Raw genomic sequence first — 19,944 nt, forward strand, 5'->3', positions numbered from 1 at the left:
CCCTGAGATTTAAAAATATTATTTTTCCTTTAATGGTACCACACCAAAAAAATCTTTCTTTTGGTTGGTGAGGTACTTGATTGTTTTCTTGATCCTTTTAATTTACATCTGGTTTTATTGTAGCTAATAAGAATTTGAATTTTTTTGGAATATATTTACATTCCTCTTGCCGCCCAATATGAAATCTTTATTTTAACAAACTGTTTCGTGAATGTTGGAAAAGGATGTATATTCTTTGGCTAACAGAACACTGAAGTACTTAGTATTTAAACATGACTTAGCATTTACTATGCTATTACTCTGCCTTTTCTTAACTTTGTGTGTGTTCATGTGTGTGCAGGTGCACGTGTGTGTGCACATGTGTGTAGAAGTCAGAGGACAATTTAGGGTATCATTCCCTGATTGTTGCTGTTCTCCTTGTTTTTGGCTCTTATGTGTGGGTATAGTTCATTTTTAATTAAATTTTTATTTTACTTTTTTTTTGAGTGGATGAATTTATTTAGCAGTAAGGGTACTACAGTAATGACATCAGGAATAGACAATTTCCTACACTGTCAAATATATAAAAGCTTCCTCTGCACTTTTTTCAACACTGATCAACAAGCAGATTCAGTCCATGTTACTTTGATGCATCGTCTACTCAGTCAACCCAAGCTTCTTCTTCAGAGACTCTGGCATGTCAGGTGGAGGAGGGTGAGGGAGCCTGAAGCAGACCTTCATGGAGTCATAGATGAACCACTGTGGTGAGGTCAGAGTGCCAATCATAATGATTCCGGCAAAGACGACCTTCCACACACCTCTGAAGCTGAGTGTCTGCAGGACCTGAGAAGCATTGCTTCCCTTCTCTTTATACAGTACAGAGACCACAGAGTCAGCAGGGTGAGAGACAATTGCACAGAAGACTCCAGCTGTGAAACCTGTCACAAACCAGGTGCTCTGGCTTTGAACATTCACTTCGGCGCTTGGGAACCATAAATTTGTACAATGCTTCAACAGGATGTTCAAAGCAGGCAAATTCCATCATGGTGTATGGGAGTTGTCTCATCCAGAGGAGCAACACCCTTGTAGAACGCGTTTAAGCCTTCTTTGCTATCCATTTTGGGAACAGCTTCCCTCAATGTGTTGGCATAGCCAGGCTGGGTTTGGATTCGAACTTTAGCAGCTTCCACAGGTGCCAGGGCAATGACAGCAAAAAAACTCAGCACTGGCAGAAGCAGCTAGATCTAGTGACGTGCGCCACAGATAGGTGTTTTCCTCACCAAGCATGTTGCTATATAAGACTTTGAAGACTTCATAAAAGCCGAACTTGCAGAGCCCTTGCATGGAGTAGCCAATAAAAGTTGGGGCCCATCCCTTAGCCAGACCACGAACACCATCCTCTTTCAGTGTAACGGAGAACCCATTAAATATGCCCTTGTACTTCTGAGGGTCCACCTCTTTCCTGAAGCCAGCGGCTGTGATGCCTTCATTTCTCAGCTGCGAAGCTCTTTAAACAGCGGAACAGGGGCTGGAGAGGTGGCTCAGCAGCTAGTTATGAGCACTGGACTGGATTCTCAGCACCCAGATGGCTCACAACCACCTGTAACTCAGGCTCTAGGGAATCAGATGCTTTCTTGTGGCATTCTGCACGCAGCATTTTACTAAATCCAGGGGAACAACAGCCGTGTGTCAGCACACAACTTAAGACCCCACCGAAGCCACACAGTGCATAATACTTAATGGAGTCAAATTCACAACTGTATGTACTCTTCCACAGCAGCGGCAGCCAGGTGGCGGGAATGCCAGGGCGGCCCGGGGGACTGCAGGGGCCCGAGAGGTCATCGTGCACCAGCTGCAGGTGCGGTGCGTTGAAGGGGTTCATCAGGGCCAGATGTCCCACGCATGAAAACATGCTCCTGCGACGGGGAGAGGGAGGATGTGAGAGACCAGGGCACGGGGCCATGGCACCAGAGCCCGGAGCCCGAGACTTGACGAGGTCTTCCTTTCAGGGACACCGCGCCAGGCCGGGCCCACCAGCAAGGCAGTGGCCACCAGGGACCTGAGGGCTCGGTGCCCCACACCCTCCGCCTATTTTACTTATTTTTAAATATTTTAAATATTTATTTAGTTTAAGTTAATTCAGCTTAGTTGATGCATGCGTGCCTCAGTGTATGTATATATGCACACATGTGCATGAAGTACCCATGGAGGACAGGAGAGGACTTGAGATCCCTTGGAACTGGAGTCATAGGGAATTTTGAGTCACCCAATGAAAGTGTTGGGAACTGAACCTGGGTCCTCTACAGGAGCAGTAAGTACCATTAACCACCAAGTCATCTCTCCAGCCTCACCTTATTGAGACAGGAGTCTGAAGCTCACCACACAGGCTGGCAGGCTAGCCCCCAGGTGCCGCTGTCTCCACCTCCGGAGCACTGGGGTTTTAATGTGGATTCTGGGATCTATGTGACATCCACATGCATATGCAGTAAGCCCTTTACCAGCTGAGCCATGTCACCAGACACCCCGGCACCATGACTCTAATTCTTTTCTTAGATTTATTATATTATTTTATATGTGTGTCTGTGCAACCCTGCGACTAGAGTTACGGATGGCTGGTGCTGGGAATTGAACCCGTTCCTCTGGAAGAGCAGCCAGCGCTCTTAACCCCCAAGACCCTATATCTCCAAAATTTTCACACAGTCTTCCTGTGTAACCTTGCCTGTCCTGGATGGAGTCTGAAATCCCCTGCCTCTGATTCCAGAGTTCTAGGATTATAGGTGTGCTCATCATGCTGCGGCCAGCTTGATTTTGGGAAATTTCAAATATTGTGATTGTTTTTAAAGATTCTTTTAAAAAAATACTTTAAATGTTCCTTTCTGTCCTCTCTCATTAGGTTCTTAAAGTTTCCTTTTTAAAACTTCTCTATGCTTTTGGCTACATAACTGTGGTTAATCTTGTCAACTGGATGGGGTTTAGAATCACCATGGAAACAAGCCCCTGGGCATGTCTCTGGGGGAGTTTCTGGTTTGGGTTGAGGCGGGAAGATTCACCCCAAATAAGGCGCCATCTCTCCAAAGGCTGGAGTGTGAACCAAATAAAAAGGAGAACACACACTGAACCGTCACTCATCTGTTTCCTGACTGGAGCAATGTGACCATTTGCCCAGATGCCTGCTATCAGGACTTCCCCACAGTGATGAGCATAGTGCCCTGGAACCTGGAGCGGAAATAACCCTTCCTTACATTGTTTTAGCACGTATTTTTTTTTTTAAAGATTCATTTATTTATTTATTATGTATACAGAAGAGGGAGCCAGATCTCATTACAGATGGTTGTGAGCCACCATGTGGTTGCTGGGAATTGAACTCAGGACCTCTGGAAGAATAGATGGTGCTTTTAACCACTGAGCCATCTCTCCAGCCCCTTTAGCACGTATTTTGTTTGTTTTTTCAGGACAGGGTTTCTCTGTGTAGCCTTGGCTGTCCTGGAACTTGCTTTGTAGACCAGGTTGCCCTCAAACTCACAGAGACGATCCTGCCTCTGCCTCCCAAGTGCCCAAGTGCTAGGATCAAAGGCCTGTGCCACCACCTCCCAGTTTTGCTTTTTTTGTTTGTTTGTTTGTTTTTGGTTTTTTGAGACAGGGTTTCTCCGTGTAGTTTGTGCCTGTTCTGAATCTTGCTCTGTAGACCAGGTTGACCTTGAACTCACAGATATCCTCCTGTCTCTGCCTCCTGAGTGCTGGAATTAAAGGCATGTGCTACCATATCTGGCCTATTTCACTTTTAGCTCCAGAATTTCCTTTGTGTTTCTGATTAAATAATTTCATCTCGTGGATAGTCTCTATCTGACGTAACATTGTCATCTCTTAACTTTTTTCAAACACATTTCCATTGCATTTTATTCTCTTGTATGTAGGCATGTGTTTGTACACAGGTGAATCTGCCACATTGTGTGTGTGTGTGTGTGTGTGTGTGTGTAGATCAGAGAACAGTTTTCTCTTTCTGCCTTGTGGGCTTAGGGATCAAACTCGGGTCAACAGGCTCGGCGGGCAAGCCACTCAGCTTGCTGAGCCATCTCTCTGGCCCTCTCTGAACTCATTAAGCGTGGTTTCCTTTAGATCTTTGTGTATGCTCATAGGAGCTCATAATAGTGCTAGACACTATCCGGTGAGCTGGGGTGGGTCGGGGTGAACTGAATGGAGAGGAAGATTGTGAGCAGAGACCTGTGTGGTGATGCACACCTTTAATCCAGCACTAGAGAGGCAGAGGCAGGGGGATCTCTGTGAGTTCCAGCCAGCCTGGTTCACATAGTAAGTTCCAGGCCAGCTAGGGTGACATAGAGAGACCTTTTCTCAAAAAAAAAAAAAAAAAAAAAAAGGAAGAAAGACAGTCAGGTCTAGAACGCTGTCTCTGCTTTCTGGCCACCATGATATAAGCTGTTACTCTCTGCCCCTCCTCTCTTGCTGTGATGAACTGGCACCTTTAGAATTATGAACTAAAATAAAATCTTCCCTCATTCCATCCTTCAGGTCAGGTATTTTGTTGTACTAACATGAAGTGTGACAAATTAACACAGGAGGCCATCTTGAATCCCAGAGAAATGGTTCACAGGGGGACTAAGTTTCTAAGCAAGGTAAGAGTTGGTCTGCGGCAGACACCATGGTGAGCCCTCCAGGCCCTCATTCAGGGTGGGGACATCCATTCCCTTGGGCCTATTGTCCTGTTTTGTCGCTGTTGTTTTTTATCAACTTGATGAAAGCTGGAGTTACCTGAGAAGAGGGAACCACAGTTGAGCAAATGTCTTCATGGGACTGGCCTGTGAGCCTGCGGTGCATTTTCTTAATTAGTGATTGTTGTGGGAGGGCCAAATCCACTGTGGGTGGGGCCCTCTGTCCTCTAAGAAAGCAGGCTGAGCAAGCCAGTAAGCGGAGTTCCTCCACGGCCTTTGCCTCAGTTCCTTCCTTCTGAGTTCCTCCCCGACCTCTGTCGATGATGGACTGGGATGCAGAAGTGAAATAAACACTTTCATCGAGACAATAGAAACCCCAACTGACACAGGTGATCTCTCAGGATGAGTGAAGGGCAGACTTATCTTCCTCTCAGATAAGAAGGGAGTATAACCCAGATGGTGAACACCTCTCATCCCAGTGCTCAGGAGGGAGTGGAACTTTGAGGCCTGCCTGGGATGCATTGTGAGACTCTGTCTCAATAAAAGGAAACAAAGCAAAAACCTAGCATCGTGGGCCAAAACGTGTGTATTTTGGTGTTGGGTTCAGTGCCACTTTCAGGAAAAATTGAGACCAGCAAGAGCTTGAATAGTCAGCAGACACCCAGAGATCAGACTTGGATCAAGGCCCGAGGAATAGGAAAGAGCCTGAGCATGTGGGTGGGAACTGGGAAGGAATGGCCCACCAGCCTGCCTATCAAAATTCAGTGGACATTTCTATTTCTGTTATGGCTTATTGACTTTTATTTAAAATGTATGAGTGTGCATGCACATGCACTACATATGTGCCTGTTGGCCATGGAGGCCAGAAGAGGGTGTCAGATCCTATGGAACTGGAGTTATAGAGGGTGTGAGCTGCCATGTGGGTGTTTGGAACCATACCTGGTCCTCTGCAGGAGCAGCAAGTACTCTTAACTATGGAGCTGTCTCTCCAACCTGTTGGGGGGCATTTTTATCTTTCCTTCTCCCCTTCTGTGCCCCATGTCTCCCTGTCCTAGACATAGTGCCATCTTACAAGTCATTCTGGATACAGTCACAGTTAGTTTCATCCATTGTGGAGCTGAGATCAGATTGGAGTGCTTTGAACAAAACTAGCTTCCCATTCTGGCCCTTGTGTTGCTGTGAGAAACACTGAGAGAAACACCCTAAGGGAGGGAAGTTTGTCAGGGCTCAACAGTTTCAGCTCGTGGTCAGCAGGCTCCATGGCTGTAGGCCTGTGCGAAAGCAGACACAAGGGAGGCAGAAGGCTGTCGTGGAGCCAAGTCGCCGGCCTCAGCTGTATCGAGGAAGTAGAGAGGTCAAGAAGGAGCCACAGACAGAATACCTTCCAAGGCATATTCCCGTCAGTTGTATCTTTCTTCCTGCCTAAATGGCCTTTTTCCTTCTGACATAGGTGTGTGCCGATGCTCGGGGAGCCTTGAGTTGGAGAGGGGTTGAGACGATGTTCCCTTCGGTAGATCTGGTATTGAGGTTGCAGGCTGTGGCTCTGAGCTTCCTTTGAGAGTAGCCTCCGTCTGTATGACTGGACACCACTCTTGGCCTAGCACAGCCTTGCTGGCCCTCTCCTCTGCCTCCTGGTGTGGCTCTCTGTTTCTCTACCTGGAGTGAGTTCAGGCGGTGAGGGGCAGGCGCAGTGAGTATGAAGAAGCAGGTGTAGTCTGAGGGGTGGGGATGGAAGATTTCTGAGGGAGAAGGGGCTGCCAGACAATCTGGCAGCACTAGGAGGTGAGACCCCAGGGGAGGGCGACCCTAGAGGAGTGGAGACCCCAGAGGAGGGGCGACCCCGGAGGAGGGGAGACCCTCTATGGGGTGAGAAGGCAATCCCTACATTGTGGCTCATAGAAGCTAGATTGAGATCACCAGGAATGGACGGCAGTGTAGTAGTGAGGAGCTGAGCCTAGTTGATGGGTGAGGGAGGGAGGTCCCAGAAGAGGTGTGTGTTTGGCAGGGGTGGGGCTTAATAGGGTAGGGCAGAGCTGAAGACACCTCTGTCTTATTACTTACTTCCTCCAGATCCCACTTCCTAAGTCTCTACTACCTCCTAAACCAGCACCATCAGCCTGGGGCTAAGGGACTCTGTAAGCCTGTAGGAGACCATTCACATCCAAACCACTACGGTTAGCCTTGACCTCTTCAGACCCAGGGACAGCTGGGTCTACCAGTCACAGGACAATGTTCCAGCACCCATCACTAAATAGTTCTGAGTGTATCCTTAGATGGTGCTTTATCTTAATCTATTTCTGGGTACTCACTAAGTACCATTAGCTCCTAGGGTTCTCCAAGTTTCTTGAGGATGGCCCCCTTCAACTCCCTACTCACAAAGCTGATGCTAAGGGCGTGGCTTCCTGCTTTGTTTCTTTCTTTCTTTTTTCTTTTGTTTCTTTCTTTCTTTTTTTTTTTAAACAAACTCCAGGTTCTAAAATCGTTGAAGTTCCCACTTGGCCACAAGGAAGCCTGTCACAGAGATCAGGGAAATGTCACTCCCTGTAATGACACCATCACCATCCCCCCCCACAATTCCAGAGCCCAGCTCAGACTTCTCCCCAAAACACCTTTGCTGAGGAAAAGAAAGCATGGGACCTACCACCCCAACCAACATCTACCCATATAAATGCTCTCAGCCCCACCCTTCAAGCCCAAGCCCATCTAACCCTCCGTGCAGGGTCACCTGGGAACCATGGTTACCATCGAAACTCAAAGGAAAAGAAAAAACACTAAAGAGGAGGAAACACTGACAACCGCCTAGATGGGAACACAAAGTCCTCCGGCTCTGGCTCGAGGCCCAGGACTCTGCCCCACAAGCCCACTCAACTGGGCAGCTTCCTCTGCCTTATTTACATGCACTGAGTAACAGCCCCCCTCCCCCCAGTCCCAGCTTTGTTCCGTATAAGATTCTCAGCAGTGTATGGACATTCAACAAACATCTATTGGTTGGGACAGATTTAAACGGTGGGTGGAGAAGCATGAGGAGGAGGAGGAATGAGTAACCGGACAGTCCACAACCATCTTCCTCTAGTAAGTAGGACCCTTCCTTCTTCATTAGACAGTCCCCCATTTGGCCCAGGCTGGCCTCCAATTTTCAGTTCTTGTGCTCCAGCTTCCTGAGTGTGGCCTGTAGGGTTGACCTGGTACCTGGAGCTTCAGGTGAGGACTGGCTTCCCCAGCAGGCCCAAAGATGGCTTCCTGGGCTTCCGCACATCCTGCAGCCCCACTGTGGGCTCACCCCACAGCTCCCTTCATCCTTTCTGCTTCCTCCTCCTCCTGGTCTTTCCACTCTTCCACTACCACGCCATGTATGGGGAGGATGCTGGCTCTCCTTGACAACAGGGTCACTCTTAGTGGCTCATGGTAGAAAATGGAAGCAGGCTTATTGGCTGGGTTCAGCTTTGTTGGTGAAATTCCAGGTTCACTTTTGCATCAGATCTCCTGGAGCTGGAGTTACAGGCTGTTGTGAGTCACATGAGGTGAGCACTGAGCTCTAGTCATCTGGAGAAGCAGGAAGCACTCTGAACCACTGAGCCGTTCCCTTCGGCCCTGAGACTCACTGATGATTTTAAAGTGGTTCAGTTCATGTTAAAACTGCAATGCAGTCCAACCATGGTCATGTCTGGGGGGGGAGGGGTACAGGGGGTGCAGATGGCCGTCATCCCAGAACTTGAGTGGGAGGTATAGTCAGGGGCATCTCAAGTTTGAGACAAATACAAACAAAAACCAACCACACAAACAAAACACAGAGCATTCAAATACTTTTTAAAAACAAACAACAACAACAAAAAACTCTAAACATCAAAACTTTAGAGAGTTGAAGAGATAGTTCAGGGGTTAAGAACATTTGTTGCTCTTTCAGGGACCTGGGTTCTATTCCTAGTACCCACAAACAACTCACAACCACGTGTAAGTCCAGTTCTGGAGGATGTGACACATTCTTCTGGCCTTCCTTAAGCACTAGGTACACACCTGGTGCATCCACATAAATGCAGACAAAACATTCATGCAGACAAAAGAAATGATCAAGTCTTGGGCAGTGCTCAGCCTGAGAAGACCATAGGCAGTTTGCGTTCAAGCTACATCACTTTAGCCCATCAGCATTCTGCATTAGCACAGCACACTTGTTTCAGCTACTGGACATGCATTGATGACATCATATCCTTCTGTTTGTTTTCTGTTCCAGGTCGTGGCTGAGGATCCCATGGGACCCTCCTGGCTTTTCCCAGGGAGGGTCTTGTGTGCTGGGGAGGGCTGCTGGGTTGTAGAACGCCTCCCTCTGGAGTTCACCTGCTTTGACTGTGGTAAGAGTGAGGTTACCAGGACCTGGAAGGTGAGAAAGCTGAGGGCTGTTTTTATCAGATCCTATCAAGTTCAAGGCTATCATCGTGATCTGTGACTGCTGACGCTGACTCTGACTCCCTGGCTCCTGTTTGCCAACCTTTTCCACCAAAAGGCTACTTCAGTCCTGCGCCTTTCACAAGGCCTGGTGTGTTCATTCTCTAGTGTCCTTTCAAGCTGCAGGGTTTTGTTTTCTCTCTTTCTGCCTTCCTCCTGCCCTCCCTCATTGCCATCTTTGTTTGTCTGTTTTTGTTTTGTCTTTTTTGAGGCAGGATCTCACTCTCTAGCTCTGGCTAGCCTAGCACTTGAATATAGACCAGGCTGGCCTCAAACTTACACAGCTCTGCCTGCCTCTGTTTCCCAAGCACTGGGATTAATGGTATAAGACACCAGACTCAGCCTTCCAGCTTATTTTCTATTTATTTTAGAAGAGCTGTGTAGATGTAACCGGCTTGTTAAATAAGAAACACAGAACCAATTGCAGAGTTAAAAACCACGAGGTCAGAGCAAGAGCGGAGAACCTTACCCTTCACTGCTTCTGCTGTTCTTCCTCTCCACAAGAGAGCTACCTCTGTGTGTCCTATCTTTTTATAGATTTTCTGTTCTGTTTGCTCATTGGTTGTAAACCCAGCCACATGACCTCCTCGTCACTGCCTGTTTGTACAGACCTCCAGGTCGTCTATGGTTGAGATTAAAGGCGTGTGTCTGCCATGCTGACTGTGTCCTTGAACACACAGAGATCTACCTAGCTCTGCCTCCCAAGTGCTGGGAGGCATGCACCACTACCGCTCAGCTTCTGCTCTGGCTTGCTCTGACCTCAAGGCAACTTTATTAACATACAAATAAAATCACATTTCAATACAAATAAAATATCACTATAGAGCTGGGGAGATAGCTCACAGGGTAAAGGTGCCTCTGCCAAGACTCTTGACCTGACTTCCATCACCTGGGCCCAGGCGGAAGGGAAAAGTGAATTCTCACAAGTTGTCCTCTGATCTCCACACACACACACACACACACACACACGCACGCACGCACGCACGCACGCACGCATGCACGCACGCACTCGCACACAGGCACACATGAGTTACTCTGGCTACCAAGGACAGAGGAAATAGATTGTACCGGATTCTGCATAGCAGATATAGCTCCTCATTGCTCTTTATGCAATCATTTGCTAATATACTTATGGACACATGGATATTGATTTTGCATCCACTTTATAATCCAGTACCGCCTTCTTTATTTTGCCTCTCAAGTCAACCCAGCTTTGGCCACAGAGAGCTCTTCCACTGAGTCCTGTGACCTTTTGGCCTACTATGGGAATGTTTGCCCCTACCTGCATATAAACTGAAGGCCTAACCTGCAATATGCAGGTAACTAAGGAGTGTCTGATGAGGTCATGAGGGTGGTGCCTTCTTGATAGGTTCGCACCCTTATAAGAAGAGATCTGAAAAGCTTGCCCTCTGCTGTCCTGTAACCTCTCCCCAGCCTATGTATAGAGGTCATGTGGGCAGACAAGGAGTTGGTAGCCACTCACAAACTAAGGGGAGATGTCTTAAAATGATGTCTACCACAGCATATGGCATCATATCACTGCCAATTCCAGAACTCAGGAGGCTCAGGCAAGGGATCTCGAGTTTGAGGCCAGCCTGGGCTATAGGGAATGGTATTTATTCTATTGGAACCTAACCTGTTTTTCTACTTTTTCAATTTGGCTTGTTCTGGCTTACTGCACCAGCGGAAAAACCTGTTGTCAGGCTACAGAAAACCCATTAGTATTGTCTCAAGAACAATAAAACAAAGGGCTGGAGAAGTTGTTTTTGCAGAAGACCAAGGTTTGGATCTTAGCACCCACACAGTGGCTCACAACCACCCCTAACTCCAGTTTGGGGGCATCTGACACACTCTTCTGACCTCTATGGGTATCAGGCATGCACGTGGTGCACATATATACATATGCAGGCAAAACACTCATACACATTAAAACAAACAAACAAACAAACAAACAAACAACCTGGTTAGAGAGATGGCTCAGCTGGTAAAAGTGTTTGCCACCAAGCAAACTGATGACCTGAGTTTAAGGTGCCAAGACCCATGCGGTGAAAGGAGGGAACCAATACCTGGAGTTCTCTGACCTCCACGACCATGGCATGGCACATGTGTATCCACACATGTTCACATGTACAACTAAACAAATAATAAATCTAAACATAAAAATAATCAGGACAACAAAAGCTCCAAACCACCCACTAGAGAATAAGGCCAGCCAACCTTTGGATGTTGAGAAATTAATTTCTCTTATTTATGCCAGCAGTTTATGACGTGTTGTTTTTGCACACTGATACACACATCCCCATTGGCTTGCTTTTGAGCTCTTCTTTGCATTTTTTTTTTTTTTTTTTTGAGCTGAGGATCGAACCCAGGGCCTTGTGCTTGCTAGGCAAGTGCTCTACCACTGAGCTAAATCCCTAACCATTCTTTGCATTTCTTAACTAGTTCTAGGATCAGGCACTTCTCCAAGGAATGTGGATCCTTTTGTTTGAGAATGGTACTGGAAACTAAGAACTGACTCCTAAGAGCAACGTGTTTTAGAAAGAGAGTTATTCTGTGCTTCTGTGAGCAGGCACCAGCTCCTTCTCACATCTGTTGCCTTAACTCTCGGGGCGACATTATGATGCAGTTACTGTCCATTCACCAATAGGAAGAGACGTTTAGCTAGGCTACATCTAGCCAGCATCATCCTGTTTTGTCTCTAAAGTCCATCCCACTTCTATGATGGAGACTAGTGTGCCATGCACCACAGATAAACAAAATGTTTATCTTCAGTTTTATGCTAACAAACACCACAGATACTAAAGCAATTTATCTCACGAACATTATGTGACAAAGCATTGTGCTTATTCTGTGAGGCAGAGACATGAAAATGAAAGCCTCTCAAATCCATAGGAAATACATTTTAAAATTTGAACTAAATGCATTTGTCATTATATGACCGTTATGATATGACTATGGACCTGTGGGGGCCATGGAGGAGATTGTGGTTGTTTGCATGAGAAATGTCCCTCATAGGCTTAGGTATATGAACATTTGGTCTCCAGCTGATGGCACTGTTTGGGAAAGTTATGAAACCTTTAGGAGTTATGGCTTTGCTAGAGGAAGTATGTCACTGGGGGAAGACTTAAAGCTTAAAGCGTTTATAGCCTTACCTCACTTTTCCCTCTGTTTCACGCCTACAGATGGAGATGTGATCTCTCGGTTTTCTGTTCTGGTAGCCTGCTACCATACCTCCTCCACCATGATAAACTCTCCCTCTGGAACTGTAAGTTAAAATAAACCCTTTCTTCCATAAGTCACTTTGGTCATGGAATTTTAGAAGTTGGTATCAGGAGTAGGGTATTGGTCCTAATGGGCAGAGATATCATTACCTCTTTCCTTATGTGCACAGATGGCAAGTATTTATCCTCAGATGCAAAGACAACAGGCTCACATACACTCACATGGCACACATCTGCCTTCTGTGCACAGATGACATCTTACTGCATAAGGTAATGATATTTGACATTGGAAAAGTGATTTTTGCATTGCTGACTTTTTCTGTTATGCATTCATGTATGAATTGAGCTATTTATGACAATAAGTTAGTGTCTTAGATTTTAGAATTCTAGTGTCACCATAGGTAAAACCTCAAGGATGAGGACCATGTATCAGAAGAAAGAACACTTGTCAGTCAGAATGACTAAAGCTTCCAACAGGAAGACCTGCCGTTTCAAGTGGTATCCATGGGTTTGTTGCCTCCATACCCCGTCATTTCCACTGAGAGCTGCCATGTTAGTGCACCATGCCCTGTTCCTGGCCATTTGATCATTAATGGAAGAACACTGGACCCAACTGGGCCAATTCTAGTGAACTTGCCTGGAACTCTTAGAACAAGAACTTTAAAAGATTTTGTTTTTGGTTGTTTTTTTTTTTTTTTTGGTTTTTTTTGTTTGTTTGTTTAACTACTGAGGCCATCAACATCAAAGCTGCCCATGTGAAGAAAGCTTAGGAGCAAGCAGAAAAACATAAGGAAAGAGAGAGAGATTGATTTTGGTTCTGACATATTCTAGGTATTTATTTAATAAAGAGAACCTGAAAATCTTTTACAACCCTACCCCCACCCCCACCCCCACCCCCCACCCCCCCACCCCCCCCCGCGCGCGCCACCAACACACACACACTTAGGCAAGATCTCACTGTGTAGCTATAGCTAACACAGAACTCTGTGTAGACCAGGCTGGCCTCCAACTTACAAAGGCCAACATCTGCCTACTGAATGCTGAGATTAAAGATGAGCAACACCAAGCCACACCTTAAGTCCTATTTTTTTTTAAGTGACCATGTTCTGGGTATGGTGGTACAAGTCTATAATCCTAGTACTAAGTAGGTGGAGGCAGAGAATGACAAGTTTGAGGCCACATAGGCCTAATAGAAAGATTGTGTAAAAATAAAATAAAAATTGCAGTGTACAGAGGCAGAGGCAGATGAATCTCTGAGTTTGAGGTCAGCCTGGTCTACATGGTGAGCTTCAGGCCAGCCAGCGCTGGATAGTGAGAACCTGTCTAATAAAAACAAAACAAACAAATGAACAAAAACAAAATTGAAAACTCAAACAAGAATTGAAATCTTGGAACAAAAAGCAAATTGAAAAAAAACAAACAGAACCCAAACAACCAACTTCTTTCTAATCAAAGGCTCCTTACTCAATGCGGTGTGATCATCTCCAAACAGTGCTAATAAAGCATGGGTCACAAGAGACCCAGACCTGCGGTGGATGATCCTCAGTCCTTAGAACAGGATGGACACAGTCCAGACCAGTCCACCAGCCAAGGGGATTTGCTGTATTGGTTCCCAAGGAGTTTTCCAAATACACCTTACCTTAAGTCTGCATTACAAACTAAGAGGTTTCAATAGGGTATAGTGTGTGCCTGGGAAGCCAGCACTCAGGAGAAGGAAGGGGTTCCCATGAGTTCAAGTCCAGCTTGGAGTACCTAGTTCTAGACCAGCCTGAGTCCAGCTTGGAGTACATAGTTCTAGACCAGCCTGAGCTATATAGTGGGAGGCAATTTGTTTTTGAGTCAGGGTTTCTCTGTGTAGTCTTGGTTGTCCTGGAATGGAACTCACTCTGTAAAACAGGCAGGCCTGGAACACCCATATTTACCTGCCTCTGCCTCTGCCTCTGCAGTATTGGGATTCCCCAAAAATGGACGTGAGAGACGCTTCAGTGGTTCAGAGCACTCACTGCTCTTACAGAGGACCAAGTTTCAGTTATTAGCACCCACATGACAGGTCACAACTGTTACTCCAGTTCCAAGAGATATGATACCCTCTTCTGGCCTCTGAAGGCACTGAGTACACATATTGCACATCCATGCAGGCAAAACACTCATACACATGATAAATAAATCAGTAGATAAAAATACAACTTAAAAACAAATAGACTGGAGAGCCTACCAGTGCCAATTGGACTAAGAGGTGAGTCTCTGTCCTCATAGCCAAATAGGCTTTGGGCACAGGGGCACATCCCTGCGCCCCCATACCACCACCATTCCAGTCCCAGTTTCAGGCCAGTAGGCAGGTCTCCTGCAGATAGGTCAGACTACCACCATCCCCCATCACACTCTGTAACCCACAAGCCGCACTTCCCCAAACCCCAGCCCCCACCCTCCGAGACTGCGACTGTTCCTGAGAGCCCACCAATGCCGATTGGACTAAGAGCTGCTCCCTGAGACAAGGAGTTCATCAGCACCGATTAGATCAAGAGCCCCAATTAGACCAAGAGCTCCCATTGGACAAAGAGTATCCATCAGACCAAGAGAGGCTCCCGCAGACACAGACACCTCTTGCACCAAGTAGAGAAAGAGATGAGTAGATGCCAGTCCAAAAATACAGTCAATAATATAAAGACTAATATGGCTCCATCAGAACCTAGTGGTTCTACATCAGCAAGACCTGAACTTCCCAATGCAAAAAAAAAAAAAAAAAAAAAAAAAAAGAAGAAATTGATCTTAAAGTGACTGTAAGAAGATGATAGAGGCCTTTAAAGTGGAAATGAAAAATTCCCTTAAAGAAATTGGGGAAAAGACAAAAAATTGGAAGAAACCAATAAATGCCTTAAAGAAAGCCAAGAAAAAGCAATTAGACAGGTGAAGGAAACAGTTCAAGACTTAAAAACTGAAATCAAGACAGTAAAGAAGACACAAACTGAGGGAATGCTGGAAGTGGAAATCTGAGTAAACAAACAGAACTACAGATGCAAGCATAACCAACAGAATGTAAGAGATGGAAGAGCAGATCTCTGGTGTTGAAAATAGAATAGAGGAAATAGATTCATCAGTCAAAGAAAACAATAAAGCCAACAAAGTCATAACACAAAATGTCCAGAAAATTTGGGACACCATGAAAAGACCAAACCTAAGAATAGTAGGGATAGAGGAAGGAGAAGAATACCAACTCAAAGGCACAGAAAATATAAGAAGCTTACAGAACATCAAATAGACTGGATTTAAAAAAAAGCCCCCTTGCCACATAATAATCAAACCACTAAACATACAGAATAAAGAAAAAATATTAAGTGCTACAAAGGAAAAAAGCCAAGTAACATATAAAGGAAGACCCACAAGAATAACACCTGACTTCTCAATGGAGACTCTAAAAGCCAGAAGATCCTAGACAGACACTAAGAGACCTTGAATGCCAACCCAGACTATTATACCCAGCAAAACTCTCAATTGCCATAGATGGAGTGAACAAAATATTCCATGATAAAAACAGATTTAAACAATATCTTTCCACAAATCCAGCCCTACAGAAAGTGCTAAAAGAAAAAAATCCAACCTAAAGAAGTTAGATACATCAATGAAAACACAGGCAATAGATAATCCCACACCAACAAATACCAAAGAAGGGAAACACACAACACTACCACCAAAAAATAATAGGAATTAACAATCACTGGTCATTAATATCCATTAATATCAATGGTCTCAATCCGCCTATAAAAAGACAGAATGGATATGAAGACAAGACCCATCCTTTTGCAACATACAAGAAACACACCTCAACTTCAAAGACAGACACTATCTCAGAGTAAAAGGCTGAGAAAAGACTTTCCAATCAAATGGACTTGAGAAGCAAACTGATGTAGCTATCCTAATATCTAATAAAATAGACTTCAAACTAAAATAAATTGAAAGAGATCAGGAAGGACATTACATATTTATCACAGGGAAAATCCACCAAGATGAAGTCTCAATTCTGAACATTTATGCCCCCAATACAAGAGCACCCACATTTGTAAAAGAAACATTACTAAAGCTTAAATTGCATATGAAACCCCATGTGCTAGTAGTGGGAGACTTCAACACCCCACTCTCACCAATGGACAGGTCTGCCAGACAGGAACTTAACAGAGAAATAAGAGAACTAAGAGATGTTATGACTCAAATGGACTTAATAGACATCTACAGAACATTCCTAACACAAAAGAATATACCTTCTTCTCAGCACCCCATGGAACTGTCTCTAAAACTGGACCACATGCTCAGTCACAAAGCAAATCTCAACAGACAGAAAAAAATTGGAAAATCTCTATTATAGCAGACCACCATGGCCTAAAGTTAGATTTCAACAACAACAAAAATTACAGAAAGCCTACAATCTCATGGAAATTGAATAATTCTCAACTGAATCACCAATGAGTCAAGAAGAAATAAAGAAAGAAATTAAAGATTTCCTAGAACTTAATGAAAATGAATGTACAACATACCCAAACTTATGGGACACTATGTAAGCAGTACTAAGAGGAAAATTCATAGCACTAGATGCCCAAATAAAGAAGGTGACTTAACAGCACACCTGAAAGCTCTAGAACAAAAAGAAGCAAAATCACCCAGGAGAAATAGACACCAGGAAATAATCAAATTGAGGGCTGAAATCAATAAAATAGAAACAAAGAGAACAATACAAAGAATCAATGAAACAAAGAGTTGGTTCTTTGAGAAAATCAACAAGATAGACAAGCCCTTATCCAAATTAACCAAAAGACAGACAGACAGACAGAGAGAGAGAGAGAACCCAAATTAACAAAATCAGAAATGAAAAGGGAGACATAGCAACAGACAATGAGGAAATCCAGAGAATCATCAGATCATATTTCAAAAACCTGTACTCCACAAAATTGGAAAATCTGAAAGAAATGGACAATTTTCTGGATAGGTAACACATATCCAAAGTTAAATCAAGACCTGATAAGCCAAGTAGGCTTCATCCCATGGATACAAGGATGGTTCAACATATGAAAATCTGTCAATGTAATACACCATATAAACAAACTGAAGAAAAAAAAACCCACATGATCATCTTGTTAGATGCTGAAAAGGCCTTTGACAAAATCCAACACCCCTTTATGATAAAAGTTCTAGAGGGGTCAGGAATACAAGAACATACCTAAACATAATAAAGGCAATTTATGGCAAGCCAACAGCCAACATCAAATTAAATGGAGAGAAACTCAAAGCAATTCCACCAAGATCAGGAACAAGACAAGGCTGTCCACTTTTCCCATATTTATTCAATATAGTAATTTATTCAATAAAGTTTCAGCTAGAAAAATAAAACAACAAAAGGAGATCAAGGGGATACAAGTTGGAAAGGAAGAAGTTAAACTTTCACTATTTGCAGATAATATAATAGTCTACATAAGTGACCCCAAAAATTCTAACTGGGAACTCCTACAACTGATAAACTCTTTCAGTAATGTGGCAGGATACAAGATTAACTCAAAAAATCAGTAGCCCTCCTATACATAAATGATAAATGGGCTGAGAAAGAAATGAGAGAAACATCACCCTTTACAATAGCCACAAATAATATAAAATACCTTGAGGTAACTCTAACTAACCAAATGAAAGATCTGTATGATAAGAACTTTAATCTCTGAAGAAAGAAATCGAAGAAGATATCAGAAAATGGAAAGATCTCCCATGCTCATGGATAGGTAGGATTAACATAGTAAAAATGGCAATCTTACCAAAAGTAATCTACAGATTCAATGCAATCCCCATCAAAATCTCAACACAGCCAGGCGGTGGTGGCGCATGCCTGTAATCCCAGCACTTGGGAGGCAGAGGCAGGTGGATCTCTGTGAGTTTGAGGCCAGCCTGGTCTACAGAGCTAAAGGACAAGCTCCAAAGCTACAGAGAAACCCTGTCTCAAAAAACAAACAACAAAACCAAACAAACAAAAAAATCTCAGCACAATTCTTCACAGTATTGGAAAGAACAATACTTAACTTCATATGGAAAAACAAAAAACCCAGGATAGCTAAAAAAAATTCCTGTATAATAAAGCAACCTCAAGCTCTACTATAGAGCTATAGTAACAAAAACAGCTTTGGTACTGGCACAAAAACTGATATGTGGACCAATGGAATCGAACTGAAGACCCTGACATTAATCTGCACACCTATGAACACCTGATTCTTGACAAAGAAACCAAAACTGTACCATGGAAAAAAGAAAGCATCTTCAACAAATGGTGCTGGCATAACTGGATGTCAACATGTAGAAGATTGCAAATAGATTCATATCTGTTGCCATGCACAAATCTCAAGTCCAAGTGGATCAAAGACCTCAACATAAATCCAGTTACTCTGAACCTGATAGAAGAGAAAATGAGAAGTAGTCTTGAACTTATTGGCTCAGGAGACCACTTCCTAAATATAACACCAGTAGCACAGACACTGAGAGCAACAATTAATAAATGGAACCTCCCCAAACTGAGAAGCTTTTGTAGGGCAAAGGACACAGTCAATAAAATGACAAAACCACAGCCTACAGAATGGGAGAAGATCTTCACCAACCCCACATCTGACAGAGGGCTGATCTCTAAAATATATAAAGAATTCAAAAAAGTAGACACAAAAATACCAAACAATCCCATTAAAAAATGGGCTACAGAGCTAAACAGAGAATTCTCAGCAGAAGAACCTCAAACAGCTGAAATATATTTAAGGAACTGCTCAACATCCTTAGTCATCAGGGAAATGCAAATTAAAACAACTATGAGATACCATCTTACACCTGTCAGAATGGCTAAGATCAAAAACACTGAAAACAGCTTATGTTGGAGAGGATGTGGAGCAAGGGGAACACTCCTCCATTGTTGGTGGGAATGCAAACTTGAACAGCCACTTTGGAAATCAGTATGGCAGTTTCTCAGAAAATTGGGAATCAATCTACTTCAAAACCCAGCTATACCACTCTTGGGCATATACCCAAGGAATGCTCAATCTTACCACAAGGACACATGCTTAACTATGTTCATAGCAGCATTATTTATAATATCCAGAACCTGGAAACAACCTAGATGCCCCTCAACTGAAGAATGGATAAATAAAATGTGGTACATATACACAACGGAGTACTACACAGCAGGAAAAACAATGATATAATGAAATTTGCAGGCAAATAGATGAAACTAGAAAATATCATCCTGAGTGAGGTAACCTAGACTCAGAAGGACAAACATGGTATGTACTCACTCATAAGTGGATACTAGATGTAAAGCAAAGGATAACCAGACTACAACCCACAGCTCCAGAGAAGCTAGCTAACAAGGAGGACCCTAAGAGGGACACATAGATAGCCTAGCAAAGGAGAAATAGATGAGATCTACATGAGCAAACTGAGGGTGAGGAGGGGGTAATGGAGGGCAAAGAATAGGGGATGAGAACATAAGGGAATGGGAGGTTTGAGCTGGAACAAGGACAGAGTGGGAGAGCAAGGAAAGACACACCATGATAAATGAAGACATCATGGGAATAGGAAGAAACGGTGCTAGGGAAGTTCCTAGGAATCCACAAGGATGACCCTGT

The 19,944-nt window shown here is 44.1% G+C and overlaps 1 pseudogene; it reads right to left on the reverse strand.

Annotated features, from left to right (window-relative positions):
* Positions 1-636: 636 nt before the first annotated feature.
* Positions 637-1,891, reverse strand: LOC118576375 (annotated as a pseudogene).
* Positions 1,892-19,944: the final 18,053 nt, after the last annotated feature.

This window comes from Onychomys torridus, chromosome 1, assembly GCF_903995425.1.
Source record: "Onychomys torridus chromosome 1, mOncTor1.1, whole genome shotgun sequence".
Taxonomy (NCBI): domain Eukaryota; kingdom Metazoa; phylum Chordata; class Mammalia; order Rodentia; family Cricetidae; genus Onychomys; species Onychomys torridus.